This window comes from Triticum urartu, chromosome 3, assembly GCF_003073215.2.
Source record: "Triticum urartu cultivar G1812 chromosome 3, Tu2.1, whole genome shotgun sequence".
Lineage (NCBI taxonomy): Eukaryota > Viridiplantae > Streptophyta > Magnoliopsida > Poales > Poaceae > Triticum > Triticum urartu.
In genome coordinates, this window is record NC_053024.1 from 325,958,313 (window position 1) to 325,976,631 (window position 18,319).

General features: G+C 47.7%; 1 long non-coding RNA gene across 1 annotated transcript; it reads left to right on the top strand.

Annotated features, from left to right (window-relative positions):
• The first annotated feature begins 9,660 nt into the window (after window positions 1–9,660).
• On the top strand, window positions 9,661–15,183 carry LOC125543930. The gene is made up of 2 exons (XR_007299073.1): window positions 9,661–12,897; window positions 13,473–15,183. It is a non-coding gene; the product is annotated as an uncharacterized LOC125543930 (long non-coding RNA).
• Window positions 15,184–18,319: the final 3,136 nt, after the last annotated feature.

Here is an 18,319-nt window from a genome sequence, read left to right on the forward strand (position 1 = left end):
GCTACATGAATTCCCACCTATGAAACTCCTGAAACTTTCTGGTTATGCAATCAGGTGTTGGGGATACAGGGGAAGTATAATATCTCACCAAAAACTAGCAAACCAAGAAACCTTCGGACATCATTTACCTCAACCTTCAAAAAGCATCCGTTATACGAGTTATGGCAATACTCCCGAACTCCCGCCCCAGTACTGGGTGGCGTCGAGGTTATCTCACAAACAACTGCATAAAAGAGATTTTCGATGTCGCCGAACTCAGGTAACCAGAACTGCAACGATAAATTGTGACGACAAAACCTCAGAGCTCAACTCCCCGGGACACTGCCACAACTCCAAAATGTCAGGAGGCACCAAAAACAATGTTGTCGTCACAAAACCATCAGAATGATTCTAAGATACCCGCGTGATACTAAATTTTTTTTCATGAAATTTGAGGAGAGAAGAGTCAAAACTCTACGTCAGGAGGCCTCACCAGAGCGACGAAGGAACTGAGGAGTAAAAAGAATCCTACTCTCTGATATATATAATCCTAAGACTCAAAACATTTTCTTCTACACTCAACAACGTCAGTGAATCGATCAAGCAGGGGGCTCCTAAGTCGCGGAAGGCTTTGATTACCAACTTGTAACACCCACAATGCGACTATATCTCCCACGTGTCGCGGCATGACTTAGAGGCATAGCCGCATGGTAGGCATGTCGCAAGAGGGGTAATCTTTACACATCCCATGTACTGAATAAGAAAGGGATAAATAGTCGGCTTACACTCACCACTTCACACAATACATGAATAGCCAATACATCATCCATAATACAATCAAGGTCTGACTACGGAACAAAACTAAAGAAAGACAACCCCAAATGCTAGATCCTCGATCGCCCCAACCGGGCTCCTCTACTGATCATCCAGAAAAGAAATGTAGTAACGGCCTGAATCCTCGTCGAACACCCACTTGAGTTCGGTAGCATCCCCTGCACTAGCATCATCAGCACCTGCATCTTTTTGGAAGTATCTGTGAGTCAAGGGGACTCAGCAATCTCACACCCGCGAGATCAAGACTATTTAAGTTTAAGGGTAGGAAAAGGGTAGTGAGGTGAGCTGCAGCAAGCACTAGCATATATGGTGGCTAACTTAGGCAAATGAGAACGAGAAGAGAAGCAAAGCACGGTCGAGAAGCTAATAGTGATGAAGAAGTGATCCTGAAGCTACTTGCGTTCAAGCATAACACGAGACCGTGTTCTCTTCCTGCACTCCGTCAAAAAGAGACCATCACGGCTACACACACAGTTGATTAATTTAATTAAGTTAAGTGTGAAGCTTTCTACAACCGGATATTAACAAATTCCCATCTGCCCATAACCGCGGGCACGGCTTCCAAAAGTTCAAAACCCTGCAGGGGTGTCCCAACTTAGTCCATCACAAGCTCTCACGGTAAATGAAGGATATTCCTTCTCCCAGGAAGACCCGATCAGACTCAGAATCCCGGTTACAAGACATTTGATCAATCGTAAAACAAGACCAGCAAAGCCACCCGAATGTGCTGACAAATCCCGATTGGAGCTGCACATATCTCGTTCTCAGGGCACACCGTATAAGTAATCCATACAACTAAACCAACACTCAAGTTTCCCTGAGGTGGCGCTGCAAGGGGCTCTAGTTTGGACCAACACTTAGAGGAGCACTGGCCCTGGTGTTTAAAATAAAGATGACCCTTGAGTCCGCGGAACCCAAGGGAAAAGGCTTAGGTGGCAAAAGGTAAAACCAAGGTTGGGTCTTGCAGGAGGGTTTTATTCAAATCGAACTGTCAAGGGGTTCCCATAACACCCAACCAGGTAAGGAACGCAAAATCAAGGAACATAACACCGGTATGACGGAAACTAATGCAGCAAGAGTGGAACAAGACACCAGGCATAAGGTCGAGCCTTCCACCCTTTACCAAGTATATAGATGCATTAAAATAAATAAGAGATAATAATGATATCCCAACAATATCCATGTTCCAACAAGAAACAAACTTCAACTTCACCTACAACTAGCAATGCTATAAGAGGGGCTGAGCAAAGTGGTAACATAGCCAAACAACGGTTTGCTAGGAAACGGTGGGTTAGAGGCTTGAGATGGCAAAATGGGAGGCATGATATAGCAAGTGGTAGGTATCGCGGCATAGCAATAGAGTGAACAACTAGCAAGCAAAGATAGAAGTGATTTCGAGGGTATGGTCATCTTGCCTGCAAAGTTCTCAGAGTTGTCGAAAGCTTGATCCTCGTTAGCGTACTCAACAGGTTCCTCGATCACGTACTCGTCTCCCGGCTCTACCCAATGCGAGACGTGGTATGCAATGCCTATGCGTGCTCCGGAAGGAAAAGATTTATCAAGGCATCAACTTGGCAAACCAAGTGTGCCGCTGGAAAGATGAGATGATTTCAGTCGAAATCGATATAAAGATCACTGGAAACGGAGGCACGGTTTGCAAATGGCAAGCAAAACAAGAATGGCACAATTCTGCGATTAAAAGCATGATGCCATCTAGAATGCAACAAGAAACTAAGCTACTTACTCCAACATATCAACAAGGCATGTGGCAGTTATTTACTCAAGATGCTTCACAAAACATGAACACTTAGCTACGGCTAAATCACACAAGAGCAGGTTCAAACAAGCATGGCAAAAGCTCAAAAGATATCAGCTTCACAGACTTTGTGAAAATACTAACATGCCAGAAAATAACATCAGGAAGCCATGTTTAGAGCAAGCAGACAACATGCTATAGGAACATATCATAGCGGAAAAAGGCATGGAATGATTCTACCAAATGCATAGAACAAAAATCCCTTACTGAACATGAGCGAAAAAGGCAAAGAAGATATGATGGCACCCATGAAAACATAGCAAGTTTTATTAACAGTTTCAGACTTAGCAGAAAACAGAGCATGGCATAAAGAGAATTATGAAGGCATCTTTGCGAGCTCAAATCACTCACCACAAGGCATTGCATGACAAGATAAGCATACTAACAGCAAGAAGACATGTTCATGAAGCTAACCATGGCAAGAGCAAGTTCATATCACGCAAGTATCAGTAGCAACAACCATGGAAAAATTGTAACATGTAAACAATCTGCCAGGAACATTTTATAGCAAAAGTAGAGCAAGATTCAGACATGCTAGTGCGCACCATAATTGCAAACAGGGGCATGGATGGATAGAGCATAACCATATATCCAAAACACCCTTACTTAAGATACTCAAAACAAGCATGGATCTCACTGTAGCATCAAGTTTACATGGCATCACAATAACAGCAGGAAAATGACTTAGCAAAATCCTAAGTCCCTGAAAACAGCAACATCACGAAGGCTACTTTTCATGCTTGTGCTATTCACCACATAGATCAAAAAAATACATGGCAAGCACCTCTGTAAATATGGCATCGCATAGATCAAAACATATGTAGACCTGATGGCCATATGAAGCACACATCAAATGTGGCAAAAATGACAAATCACCTAAACTGATAAGCAGCAGCAGTAAACTATTTATAGCACTCTTGCATCAATTATGTGATTACCCAGATGAACACAAACAATCATGTCACAATGGAATGAAATGAAGAGCATCTCCCAATGAACATTTTGATATATCGTGCACATTAAACGCAGCTACGGTCATGTAGTTATGATGCAATGAACACGGGCATACAACGTTGCAGAAAAGGGGACTTGGTGGAAATTTCGACCTCCAGATCTAGGGTTCTTCTTGGCGCACGAACCGAGGTCCACCGAACTTGCGACGGAGAAGAGGAAGACGGTGGCCGGAGAGCTCGAGGAAGGTCCGGCGAGGCACGAGGTCGCCGGATCTAGCCTCGGGGCCGTCGGATCCGCGAGGAGGGGCGGCGCCGGAGTCGAGAAGCAGAGCTCGCTGGTGCGGTCGCAGACGGGCGGCGGCCGGCGACGAAGTGCGGCGCTAGCGCGGCGGAAGACGGGGCGGCGGGCGGCGACGAAGGGCGGCAGCGGCGCGGGTCGTGCGAGGCAGCGGGCGCGCGGGGTCGGGCGCTAACCTGGGTGTCGGAGGCGCGGGTGGTGCGAGGCGAGCGGCGCTGTTGCCGGCGGGGAGCTCCTGCGAGCCGGCGAAGTCGGCATGCGACGGTTGGTGAGGGTCGCGGCGGAGGCGCGACGGCAAGGAGACGGGGCGAGCAGGCGGTGCGCGGGCCTGGAGGGCCGGCCGCGGGCTCTCTGGGCCGCGGCGAGTGGCGGCGGCGGCAGGATGCGTGGTGCCCCATGGTTGGCCACGGGCAGGGGGGGGGGGGGTTCGTCCGGCTCAGGCCAGACGTGCCCGGCGGCGGCGGACGGTGGAGCTAGGATTTCGAGACCCGAATTTTGAGGGGGTGCACCTATTTATAGCTAGGAGGAGGTAGGAGTGTCCAAATGGAGTGTAGTTTTCGCCCACACGATCGTGATCCAACAATGGAGGACATGGGAGTGATTTAGCTGGGTTATTGGGCCGTTTTGGAGGGGTGTTGGGCTGCAACACACAAGAGGCCTTTCCGTTTACCCGGTTAACCGTTGGAGTATCAAACGGACTCCAAATGGCACGAAATTTTACAGGCGGTCTACCGGTGGTGTACCAAGGCCACCTGGAAAATCTCGGTCCATTCCGAGAACGTTTAACACCCGCTCACGAAAAGAGACAAACGGGGTAAGCCGGTGCATGTAGGAGTGTCGGATTGCAAAACGGACAACGGGGAAAATGCTCGGATGCAAGAGACGAACACGTATGCAAATGAGATGCACATGATGACATGATATGGATTGCATGAAATGAACAAAATGCAAAATGAAGACAAAACCCAACCACGAAGGGAAATCTCATAACTTAAAGCCGAAAATGCCAGAGTCAGAGTTACAAATATGGCAAGTTACATCCGGGGTGTTACAACACTCCACCACTATGAAAGGATCTCGTCCCGAGATCTAAGACTGAAAGAACTCCAGTTATTCGGAACGGAGGTGGTCCTCGCGTTCCCATGTGGCTTCTCGGTCGGAATGGTGTGAACACTTCACTTTTAGGAATTTGATAGACTTGTTGCGATTCTTGCGCTCGGTTTCTTCAAGAATAGAAACGGGATGCTCATGATAAGACATGTCTTCTTGGAGATCAATCTCTTCAAAGTTGATGGTGCGCTCAGGTGTCTTGAAGCACTTGCGAAGTTGTGACACGTGAAACACATCGTGCACGTTTGGGAAGTTGGACGGAAGCTCAAGTTGATAGGCGAGATCGCCTCTTTTGCCAATGATCTTGAAAGGACCCACGTATCTAGGGGCAAGCTTCCCTTTGATACCAAAGAGACGAGTGCCTTTCATTGGAGAGACGCGGAGGTAGACATGGTCTTCGATCTCGAAAGCCAAGTCACGGTTCTTGCTATCATAGTAACTCTTCTGGCACGATTGCGCGGCTTTGAGATTTTCATGGATGACTTTACACATTTCTTCAGCCTCTGTGATCAAGGCATTGCCAAGAAGTTGGGGTTCACCAGTCTCTGACCAATTAAGAGGAGTACGGCACTTTCTGCCATAGAGAATCTTGAATGGGGCCTTGCCCGAACTCCCTTGGAAACTGTTGTTGTAGGATAACTCGGCGTATGGAAGACAATCTTCCCACTTCATACCGAAGGAAATGACACAAGCCCTGAGCATATCTTCAAGGATTTGATTGAATCGCTCGACTTGGTCACAAGTTTGAGGATGGAAGGCTATGCTGAAGTGAATGTTGGTGCCCATGGCCTTCTGGAAGGAGTCCCAGAACTTAGAAGTGAAGATGCTTCCACGATCTGAAGATATCAATTGTGAAATGCCGTGCAAGGAGACAATCCTGGAGGTGTATAGCTCTGCCAGTTGAGCTGCTGTGATAGATTCTTTGATTGGAAGGAAATGAGCCACTTTAGTAAGCTTGTCAATGACAACGAAGATAGCATCATTTCCACGCTTGGACTTGGGAAATCTAGTTACGAAGTCTATCTCAATATGATCAAACTTCCATTCTGGAATAGCAAGAGGTTGGAGGAGACCAGCTGGGCGTTGGTGTTCTGCTTTCACCCTTCTGCAGACATCACATTCATTTACGAATTGAGCAATTTCTCACTTCATTCGAGTCCACCAATACGAATGCTTGAGGTCATGGTACATCTTCGTACTACCAGGATGAATGGATAGAAGGGAATTGTGTGCCTCGTTCACAATGACTTTCCATAGATCACCTTTAGGAACCACAATTCGATCCTCGAAGAATAGAGTGTCTTTGTCATCAAGGCGATAGCACTTGTATTTGGGTTGGCTCTTGGCAATCCCATTTTTCACCTTCTTCACCATGGCATCAAGAAGTTGTGCCTCATGAATTTGATCTTCCAAAGTAGGAGAGACCTGGAGGTTGGCAAGAAAGCATTGAGGAACAACTTGGAGATTCAGTTTGCAGAAAGCTTCTCAAAGGTCTGGTTGGAAGGGCTTGAGAATTAAGCTATTGCAGTAAGCCTTCCTGCTCAAAGCATCTACAATGACATTGGCCTTGCCTGTAGTATATTCAATACTCGGATTGTATTCTTGAATCATTTTGACCCAACGAGTCCGCCTGAGGTTGAGGTTGGGTTGAGTGAAGATGTACTTGAGGATCTAGTGATCAGTGAAGACGTCCACTTTCCTTCCCAACAAGAGATGTCTCCACGTTAATAGAGCATGGATAACTGCCGCCAACTCGAGGTCATGAGTGAGGTAGTTCTTTTCGTTGGGCTTCAACTAGCGAGAGGTATAAGCCACAACTTTCTTCTCTTGCATTAACACAGCACCGAGACCTTGCAGGGAGGCATCACAGAAACCTTCAAAAGGCTTGGATTCACCAGGAGGAGTCAAGACATGAGCTGTGACTAACTTCTCTTTGAGGGTGTTGAAAGCAACATCACACTCAGGCGTCCAGACATACTTGATGTGCTTCTGGAAGAGGTTGGAAAGAGGCTTTGCAATCTTAGAGAAATTCTCAACGAGTCTTCGACAATAGCTTGCAAGCCCAAGAAAACTGCGGAGCTGCTTGACATTCTGAGGCGGTTCCCAATTCACAATTGCAGACACCTTCTCAGGATTAGCTGCAATGCCCTTGGCGGAGATGATACGACCAAGGTAGAGAACCTCATCAAGCGAAAACTCACACTTGGAAAACTTCACATAGAATTTATGCTCTCTGAGTTTGTCGAGTACCAACCTCAAATGCTTGGCATGATCCTCCTTATTCTTGGAAAACACCAAAATATCATCAAGATACACCAAGGCGAAATCATCTGTGTAAGGGTTGAAGATGAATTTCATCATGCGAGAGAACGTTGGAGGGGCATTGACAAGGTCGAAAGACATGACAGTATATTCATAAGACCATAGCTTGTCCTGAATGTTGTCTTGGGAATATCCTGTTCACGAATGTGAATCTGATGATAACCCATACGGAGGTCAAGCTTGGAGAATACTTGGGCACCTTTAAGTTGCTCGAAAAGCTCATTGATGTTGGGAAGTGAGTACTTGTTCTGTATTGTTTTCTTGTTCAATGGACGGTAGTCGATGCAGAGTCGTTCCGTTCCATCCTTCTTGTTGACAAAAAGAACACCATAACCCCATGGAGAAGAACTCGGTCTGATCAGACCCATACGCTCTTGTTGATCGAGTTGTTTCTTCAACTCCTTCAGCTCTTCTGGTCCAAGCTTGTAAGGATGTTTGCAAACTGGTTCCATGCCAGGCTCAAGATCGATAATGAATTCAACTGGCCGGTGAGGAGGCATTCCTGGAAGCTCTTCTGGAAAGACGTCTTGATATTCACAAATGACTGGAATCTGAGAGATGGCATTCAACTCGCCCTTCTCATTGAGAGAAAACAGTCGAATGGTATCATCCCGAGCGGCATAGATGATCACATCCTTAGATGAGTGTGTCAATTGAATCTTCCTACCAGCACAATCAAGCTGAGCCTTGTGCTTAGAAAGCCAGTCCATGCCAAGAATTAGATCAATATCTGAATCACCAAGAACAATAGGAGAAGATAGAAATTTATAGTCCGCCATCTTGATAACGGAATCCCGAATGAATACTCGAGAAGTCATTTGTTTAGCCCGAGAAACAATAGACAAAGGTCTCGGAAATACTTGACTAACCAAATCATGCATAGCCACAAAAAGGTGTTGAAATGAAAGAATGCGATGCACCAATATCAAATAAGACTTTTGCAGGAATATCATTAACAGGAAGGTTACCCATGATCACTTCTGAAGAGTCCTCTGCCTGAGCTGCGTTCATCATGTTGACCTTAGCATGCTTGGTATTATGCTTGACCACTGCATTGCTGGCAGATCTCACAGGAGGAGGAGGCGGAAGGCCCCGTTGTTTGAAGCTCTTCTCTGCATAGTGCCCTTTCTGCTGACACTTGTTGCAAGTAACCTCTGAGAGCGGATGATGATAAGGAGCACTTGACCTTGGAGTATGAGACTGAGCTTTGTTCTGATAGCCTGGGTTGGGTGGGTGGGAAGATCCACTGCCACCTTTGCTCTTCTGCTGGTAGGGCTAACAAAACAGACAAGGAGGTGGCAAACAGAACTTCTGTTGCTCAGCTGCACTTGTGATGAAGAAGAAGATTGAACTGTGTCCCTGACTCTCTTCTTAGATGCCTCGCACTTGAGCTGAGCAGCTTCCTGCTTTAGTGCCATGTTGTAGAATTCATCATACTTTGTCGACTCAAGAAGCACGAGAGCTAATTGCAGACCTTCTCTGAGGCCACCTCTGAATTGATAAATCATGCTCTTTTCATCAGGGACGTCTTGTTTAGTGAAGCGAGCGAGTTTCTGAAACTGGATATTGTATTGATACACGGACATGCTGCCTTGCTTGAGATTGTGGAACTCCTCACGCTTACTCTCAGCAACACTTTGTGGAATGTGATGAGCTTTGAAGTCTCCACGGAAATCATCCTAGGTAATCACACGACCTCCTCTGGAATCTCTGTATTTTTGATACCACTCAGCAGCTTGGTCTTTGAGTTGAAACGAAGCAAACTTGACAAAGTCCTTAGGCCTGACATTGCTACACTCAAAATGTTTGCAGATTTCCACGAGCCAGTCGTCGGCGTCTGTCGCCTCGACACAGTTGTTGAAGGACTTAGGGTGGTTTGCGAGGAACTAGTTGAGGATAGCAAACTGAGGCTGATTGTTGGCTTGGTCTTGATTTCCTTGGTTGCCTTGCCCTTGGTTGCTGATAAGCGCATTTCATATACATTATTTGATGCTCAAATATACCATTAATTAAGATATATCCATCCGTTCTTGCTACGAATTGTTGAATATTCGAATGATAATCATAAAAGAGAATGTTGACTAGTGAATTGTTTATTTTACAGAAAAGTGCGCAAAGGCACTATAAACATCAAGATTCGATCGATTGCCAAACGCAATGAGACCTGGGGCTGGAACGAGAGAACGAGGGACCTGAGCGAGAAGAAAAGAAGTATCTAGGGTCAAGGTAATGTTGGAGGATCATCTTGAGAAGAAAGAAAGGAAGCAGGAGGTCCAAAGTGAAAAAATGGCAGATCATAGGAGGAGGTCAAGATCCCTAGACGCCCTGATTCCCAAAATCGGGCCTAGCATATCTCCATCTCTCTCCCCCAATCCCCTTCTTCTCCACCCTCCGGCCGCCACCGCGGCCAGGCCATCATGGTGGCATGCCAACCATCCATCCACCACTCCATCACCCACTCCATCTCCACCACTTGCCGCTGCCAGCGTCGCATCACCACCTCGAACCACCGCGCCATCCATAAACATCTCCATCTTCCTCCGCCTCCTTCTCCACCTCTGGCCACCACCGCGACCAGGCCGGCGTGGTGGTGCACCTCCCATCCATCAGTGCCGCAAGTCACCACCATCTCCGTCCGTCTCCACCAGCACCATCCTCCCAGCCAGCCAGCAGCATCGTCCATCATTCTCTGCCGCCGCCGCGCTACTCCATCAACCTCTGCTGCTCCCTCTCCTTGACGCCCAGCTGCCGCTCCTTCTTACCAAACCTTGCTGCTGATCATTCTTCTCTTCTCCATCTACTGCTGCTTCCTCTGCTTCCCTTTCTCTGCTTCTTCCTTTGCCTCACTGCAGCTCCACCTTCTCCCAATTCCTCTCACATCTTTGCTGCTGCTTCCTCAAATCCTTCTGCTGCTCCTTTCTCCTTAATTCCCTCCTTCTCTGAACCAAAACTATTGTTCTTCTCTAAAGTCTGAACCGTCTACTGCTATTGTTGCTGTTTCACAAACCTGAGCTTCTCTCCCTCTATCACTCTTTCGTAATTTCTGAAAATTGTAATGTACACTTTGCGTATTGTTCGGTATACATGATTCGTGCCTCCTCTATGTTTTAGTTACTACAGTGTATGTGAAATTGTGAGTGGTTGAGCTACTCATTGTTGAGTCAGACTTGTACTGTCATATATATGTTTTGAGTCATACGTATCTTTGTGATTGTGGTTAATTCTAGTAACCGTGGTGTTGCATATTCGTGATTGTGGTTAATTCTCTAAATTTCTGTAAACATTGAGCAGTGTACGTGCTGTAATGTTTAGATCAGACTAGTTCCTGGAATTGCTATTTGTTCAGTATTGTACTTGTAAGATATAGTTCATGTTATGTGTGATCAGTGCTAGCTTTGTCCTTGTGACATATATGTTTGTGATATGAATCATCTATCTCCTATCATATAACTCTGTTCCTTCCGTGTATCTTATAATTGCTAGTTTTGTATACATAAATGTGATCTTGTCTTGTTAATCCCATTTGTTTAGGATGTTTGCCTGCAGTTTCTATTTTCTCAAATAAAAAATTAATACCAAAAAGACTGAGTAAAATCTGAATCTCCCTGTGCTCTTTGCATTTTCTTTGTCGTCGACTTTGGTTAGTTTAGGTCTATATTTCCTCGCAATCATCATCTGAATTATGTCACCTAGCTTTAGCCGAGCATTGTTGCTGTCGCGTAGTCCATGTGGAGAACACGACACTCGCAGTTTGGGCGTAAAACCCCACTGTACTCACAATAGATCAATTTGGCGACGTTGTCGGGGACTAGCGTCAAGCGATTATGTTGGCTATAGACTAGGCTTATTATAGTTCCGTGTTTAATTCATCGTGTATTTCATTATCTGTGTTTCTTTTATATTTTTTCCTTGATATTGCTTCGGCTTATTAGGATACTAACCTTATGACTAGTGTTTACTGTTTATGAGTGTGCGTAGGAAATCTGAACTAACTGCAAGTTGTTCTATAGTTACACTTGGTTAAGATGGCATTGCTTCGTGATCTTTGGATGCCCAAAAGTCAATGCTATATCACAGGACCGGTTTGGCCAACTATTGAAGCAGAGAACTTCGAGCTGAAACCTAGTCTTTTTGCTTTGGTTCAATAATGTCAGTTTGGAGGACGGCCTACTGAGGATCCCTATGAACACTTACACCGAGTCATGGAGTATTCAGATACAGTCAAGTACCACAGAGTTCCTCAAGACACAATCATGTGCAGGTTGTTCACATTCTCTCTCTATGATGATGCTCGTGCTTGGTACCAATCCTTGCCATCAAGGTCATACAATTGGATTGAGATATCACAAGCATTCTTGGATAAATATTTCCCACTACACAAGAAGTCCGCGATTCGAGATGATATCTTCAACTTTGTTCAGCGTGAAGGTGAGAGTTTGTATGATGCTTGGGAGAGGTACAAAACCTTGTTCAGGAGATGTCCCAATCATGGGCTCGAGAGATGGTTAGAGCTACAGATATTCTAAAGAGGATTGACTTTGGACACTCGCGCTTACATTGACATGGCAGCGGGTGGAGTTATTACAAACAAGACACTTGATGATGCTTTTCTGCTGATTGAGAGCATAGCTTTCCACCAACTTCAGTGGTACAACAAGAAGCCCATGTCTGATTCATTAGTTTGCTTGCCACAAATCACTACACCTCAGCCATCAATTCTTACACAGAAGCCTGAACCTCTATATCAGTGTGACAAGATTGAGTTTACATGGATTATCTTTGATGATGATGACACCATTTTAGTTGATAGACACGCTACAGATCATATGGATACTAGTGTTGGAGATTCGGTTTTGCATTGTGATGATTCTTCCATGGATGAGCATGAGTTGCAGTTAGTTGCTTTTGGTATTGAGGAGTCACCTTCGGTTAATATAGATCATGTGCTGCCTGAACCAGACATGGAGAAGTTCACCTTTGATGATGTTAGCCACATCGGTTCTTCAACGCTTGAGCCTGAGATGGAAATCTTCATTGTTGATTATGATGAGGTCACTTCAGATGTCAAGGAGCAAAGCTCTACTATTTCACCTGTCGATACGAGCCAGGTGGAAGTTTCTACTACCATGCCTTCCATGGTATCTTCAGTTGAGGTAGTCATAAAACTTCTCCAAGGCCATCTCAGGTATTATCTCAGCTTTCTGGATAAGTTATGTCATATTGCTGATATTGCCTATGCACCATGTGACTTGTTGTTGATACATGTTCCTGATTTGCTCAATAGATATACTTATATGATAGGGTACTCAATCGATGACTTAAAGGGCATTCTCTCTATCACTTGTATTGGCTTGGTTGTTGAGTGTTCTTTCAGGTTGATGCTTGTGCACCATTTACTGCGAGTTGACCGAGTTCGAGATGACATTCCCTGGGATCCTGGTGGATTCACGACATGGTGATGAGGAGAAGCAATGGGCATACGCGAAGAAGAGTGAAGCTGGAGCAGGCATGGGGATAGACAAGCAAAAAGAGAAGAGCTAAAGTTTAGAGAGTGTTGAGCGAGTGCAACTTCCTATATAAACCCCGTGAGCTGTTTCATGTCCCCAATCTGAATATATCATCCATTGATACATGCTGAAATCAATTTCTATTTGGGTTGCTTGAGCCATTTCTTAAACGTTGTCCCACTGAATTTTACCTTTGACATATGGTGCTTGATGTGAATATGTACACTGATTTGTGGATGCCTTGTAAACTAGTGATCTACATACTGCTTGCTTTGCTGAAATTAGTGAAAGTTGTTAGTTTTGAGTGCTCAAATCCCTAGTACCCTAGAAAACTTCATCATTTTCTGCATTTACTTTGATACACCTAGATCATCAATTGTTAGATGCTGATTTTGTGCCAAGTGTGTTCCCCTTCAGAGCAATCATTCACCACTATGGACTAGCATACTATGTTCCTTGGATCGGTAGTATGTGAACCAGACCTGGATGAGTGATGATTCTTATTTCCTTTTTGTATTCATTTGTGAAAAAGTAATAATGAATAAATAAGTCTGACTACCTACAGTAGCATGTCATGTTCCCTCGATCGGTGGCATGTGAAATTGGGTTAGCTTCGGCAGTAATTACTAATAAAAATGTAATTGTCGAACCAGGTGTATACCATGTTGTTGGGATCGGTGGTATGTTCCTTTGAGGAGACAAACAAAAAAACTAATAATTGGTCGAGCCAGGTGTATACCATGTTCTCGGGATCGGTGGTATGTTCCTTTGGTGAGACCGATAAAATATTATCATTACTTCCTTCAAATTCAATAAGTGCTTCAACCATAATGTTATGTTCCTAGTATTAAGTTTCTTTTTTTGGGATCATGCTCTCTTTAGGAACCCTTTGGTGCAATCAGCATTTGAACTTGTTGATCCAATTGTATCTTTGTAGAAGTTTAAAATGATTGAGTTTACTAGTGTCCTATTGCTCTGTAGCACTCTTAACCATTGATTTTCACTAGCTAAGTCAAAAGCATGCATTGTTTAGAGATATACTTCACTTGACATTCTCTAGTTAGTTCACTGTTCATATTCTTGCTCTTGTCATATGCCTTTGCTTGAGGACAAGCAAAGATTTAAGTGTGGGGGAACTTGATAAGCGCATTTCATATACATTATTTTATGCTCAAATATACCATTAATTGAGATATACCCATCCATTCTTGCTACGAATTGTTGAATATTCAAATGATAATCATAAAAGAGAATGTTGACTAGTGAATTGTTTATTTTGCAGAAAAGTGCGCAAAGGCACTATAAACTTCAAGATTCGATCGATTGCCAAACGCAATGAGACTTGGGGCTGGAACGAGAGAACGAGGGACCTGAGCGAGAAGAAAATAAGTGTCCAGGGTCAAGGTAATGTTGGAGGATCATCTTGAGAAGAAAGAAAGGAAGCAGGAGGGCCAAGGTGAAAAAATGGCAGATCATAGGAGGAGGTCAAAATCCCTAGACGCCCTGATTCCCAAAATCGGGCCTGGCATATCTCCATCTCTCTCCCTCGATCCACTTATTCTCCACCCTCCGGACGTCGCCGCGGCCAGGCCGTCGTGGCGGTGTGCCATCCATCTAGCCACCACTACATCATCCACTCCATCTCCACCACCCGCCGCTGCCAGCGTCGCATCACCACCTCGAACCACCACGCCATCCATCAACATCTCCATCTTCCTCCGGCCACCGCTTCAGCCAGGCCGGCGTGGTGGTGCACCTCCCATCCATCAGTGCCGCAAGTCACCACCATCTCCATCCATCTCCACCTGCGCCATCCTCCCAGCCAGCCAGCCGCACCGTCCATCATTCTCTGCTGCCGTCGCGCTACTCCATCAACCTCTGCTGCTCCCTCTCCTTGACGCCCAGCTGCCGCTCCTCCTTCCCAAACCTTGCCGCTGATCCTTCTACTCTTATCCATCTACTACTGCTTCCTCTGCTTCCCTTGCTCTGCTTCTTCCTTTGCCTCGTTGTAGCTCTACCTTCTACCAATTCCTCTCACATCTTTGCTGCTGCTCCTTCCTCCTTAATTCCCTCCTTCTCTGAACCAAAACTATTGTTCTTCTCTGAAGTGTGAACCGTCTACTGCTATTGTTCCTGTTTCACAAACCTAAGCTTCTCTCCTTCTCTCACTCTTTGTAATTTCTGAAAACTGTAATGTAAACTTTCCGTATTGTTCGGTATAGATGATTCGTGCCTCCTCTATGTTTTAGTTACTACAGTGTATGTGAAATCTTGAGTGGTTGAGCTGCTCATTGTCGAGTCAGACTTGTACTGTCATATATATGTTTTGAGTCATACGTATCTTTGTGATTGTGGTTAATTCTAGTAACCGTGGTGTTGCGTATTCGTGATTGTGGTTAATTCTCTAAATTTCTATAAACATTGAGCAGTGTATGTGTTGTAATGTTCAGATCAGACTAGTTCTTGGAATTGCTATTTGTTCAGTATTGTACTTGTAAGATATAGTGCATGTTATGTGTGATCAGTGCTAGCTTTGTCCCTGTGACATTATGTTTGTGATATGAATCATCTATCTCCTGTCATATAACTCTGTGTCCTTCCGTGTATCTTATACTTGCTAGTTTTGTATACATAAATGTGATATTTGTCGGATTTCGGGTTCCGACAGACCCTTGAGGTTCGAACACTGGGGTGCGCGCGGAGATTTTGCCTCCTACCTACCTGCACCCCTCCGCCATGCTAGGATCTAAAACTAAGGAAGGAACAACACAAGAGACATAGGGTTTATACTGGTTCGGGCCACCGTTGTGGTGTAATACCCTACTCCAGTGTGTGGTGTGGTGGATTGCCTCTTGGGCTGATGATGATGAACAATACAAGGAAGAACAGCCTCGCGAGGGTCTGTTCTTGGCTGGGGGATGAACTACTGAGAAAAGTTCAGTCACCTTTTCCTCTCTATCTCTTCCTCTCTCTCTCTCACTTCCGACCTCTTTTTGCTATGTGGGTGGCTGGTCCTATTTATAGAGGCCCTGGTCCTCTTCCCAAATATCGAGCGGGAAGGGAGCCAACAATGGCGGGCTAATTTGAAGGGGGACAGCAAGTATCAGCTATCCTGACAAAAGTAGTCTTTGCCTGCGCAAAGCTCTGGTGCTGACGCCGTCTTGGGCTCCACGGTGACCTCCGTCTCGTAGTCCTCCTGGTCTTGGTCTCGTTGCACCGAAATGGTAACCTTTGCTTGATGCCTCGGTACTCCGCAGCTGCGCTTGCCCCCTTTGCACCAAAGAGGAAGGGAGGACGCTGCGCGGGCTGGCACCCGCCTAGCGGCCTGAGTCGTCATGGCTTGCGTCACGGGCAACTCGTGAGGTACCCCGCCTTGATCTCTCCACCTCCTCGTGAGCCAGCCTGATGAGGCCGTGCCTGAGGAAGCTCCGCGTCGTCTGCCCCGCGAGGCTTGGCCCCTCGCGAGGGTCTTGGGTTTGTGTTGGTGAAGACGGGCCGTGCTGGGCCCCCCTTGAGCCACGCCGCAGGCCGCAGGCAGGCAAGTCTGGGGACCCCCGTTCCCAGAACGCCGACAGTAGCCCCCGGGCCCAAGGCGCGCCCGGACTTGGCCGTGCAGGGAGGCGGAAGGGCAAGAACAAAGCGCCGTGGGCCCTAACAGCCTGCGGCCTTGGGCGCCGCATGGCGGTTGACTGGACGTGGGCGCCTTAGCAACCGCGCGAGTTGATAAAGGAGTGGCATCCGCCTAGGCCCTGCTTCTTGCTTTCCCCGATTGCGGCTCAGATCCCCTTTCTTGCGCCTCTCCTTCCTTCCTCTGAAATTTCCAGATGTGCTCTGACCGTGCGACCTAGGGAGCCATGGCGCCTCGCCAGCCCCCGGCTGCAGCTTGGTACTCGTCTGCCCTGGACTCACCGAACGTGTCGGAGGCGAGCCTTGCCCGGTTGCGCCGGATGGCGACGACGTGGGCCATTGTTGCTGGCCTGGTGCCTCCCTTCTCCGAGTTCTTCTTCTCTGTCCTCCGCCATTACAAGCTACAGGCTCCGCATCTCCAGCCCAACTCCGTCCTTCTCCTGGCAATCTTTTCTTATTATTGCAAGACCCACGTTGGGGTGCAGCCCTCAGTGGCCTTACTGCGCCACTACTTCTACCTCCGGACCGCTCGTGGTACTGCTTCCGCTTGTGCGAGCTTCGTCGTGTACGGCGGCGCCATTGCCATCTCGAACCCTGGGAAGAGGATTGAGGGCTTCAGGAGCAAGTGGATCTTGGTGGATGCTGGGCGCATCCACCCTCGGCTGATCCTGCCCACGGAGCAGCCCACGAGCTCCAGCGACTGGGGTCGAGCGAAGCTCGTGGATCCCCGCGCGAAGATGGTGTTGGAGAAGATGGACGCGGATCTGAGGCCGACCGACATGGCGGCGGCGAAGCTGACCGGCGCGTCGCTGCTGAGGGAGTTCCTGGAGCACCAGCTTGCTCCGCTTCGGCAGTACTCACTTCCAATGTGGAGGCCCCGTCCGAGCCCCGCGGCCTTGGCCGACGGAGACCTAGCTACGGTTCTCCAGTCTCTGGTCAGGGGCAACGTGGCGAGGCTGGAGGGCGCTCCCATGCCCGTCTTCAACGGGGATGGGCCCGTGCCCATGGAAACTCCCGAGGAGCCGGTGGACGTGCCCTCCGGCGACTCCAGCGAAGAGGAGGAAGGAGGGCAGCGGGGAAAAGGGCCTGACTCCGAGGCGACTGACGGAGAGTCGAGGGCTCCCCTCCCCAGGCACAGGTCCCACGTTCTCCGCCTCTCTCCGAGCGATGATGATGAGGATGACGACGAAGATGAGGACGAGGACAACGACGAGCAGGACGGCGGGAGCTCGCCCCCGATCCCAAAGAAGGACAGGACCGGGGGCGAGCCGCAGACGCACCTTCCGCCTCCAAGCTTCCCGAGGATGATCCTTTCAGCCGGCTTTCAGGCTTCAAATTTGGCCGGAGGCCGCTTGAGCTCACTGGCGACGACCCATAAGCATTCGATTATTGTCTTTATCTCTTGCTCTGCTTCTGAGGCTTGACGTCTGCATCTTTTGGATAGGCTGGCACCCGCAGCAAAGAAGCCAAAGGGGGCTCCCGAGGTTCCATCCGTGGCGGCGCTTCTCCGCGCGAAGGAGGGTGACCGCGACGCACAGGCTTCTCCTGCCCGGTCGTCCTCGCGAGGCCTGGCTGAGCCGGCTGGGGCGAGCTCAGCCCCCACGGCCCAAGTGGCTCTTGAGGTGCTCTTGCCTGCCGCCGCCACTACAGCTGTCGGGGCGCGGCAGACTCCGCCTCAGGATGCCGCGGCTACGCTGCCGCCTTCTCCTCCTACTCCACCGGCCGCTATCTCTCCGACTCCTTCTGCCGTTCTGGATCGTGCTGTTGCTGGGCTGGACCGACTACGTCAGGATCTTCTTGGCGCCGACCCCCGCTTGGTGGCCGGGCGCTTGGAGCTAGCTTCAGGATGGGTTCACTCCGACGCCTCGATTCG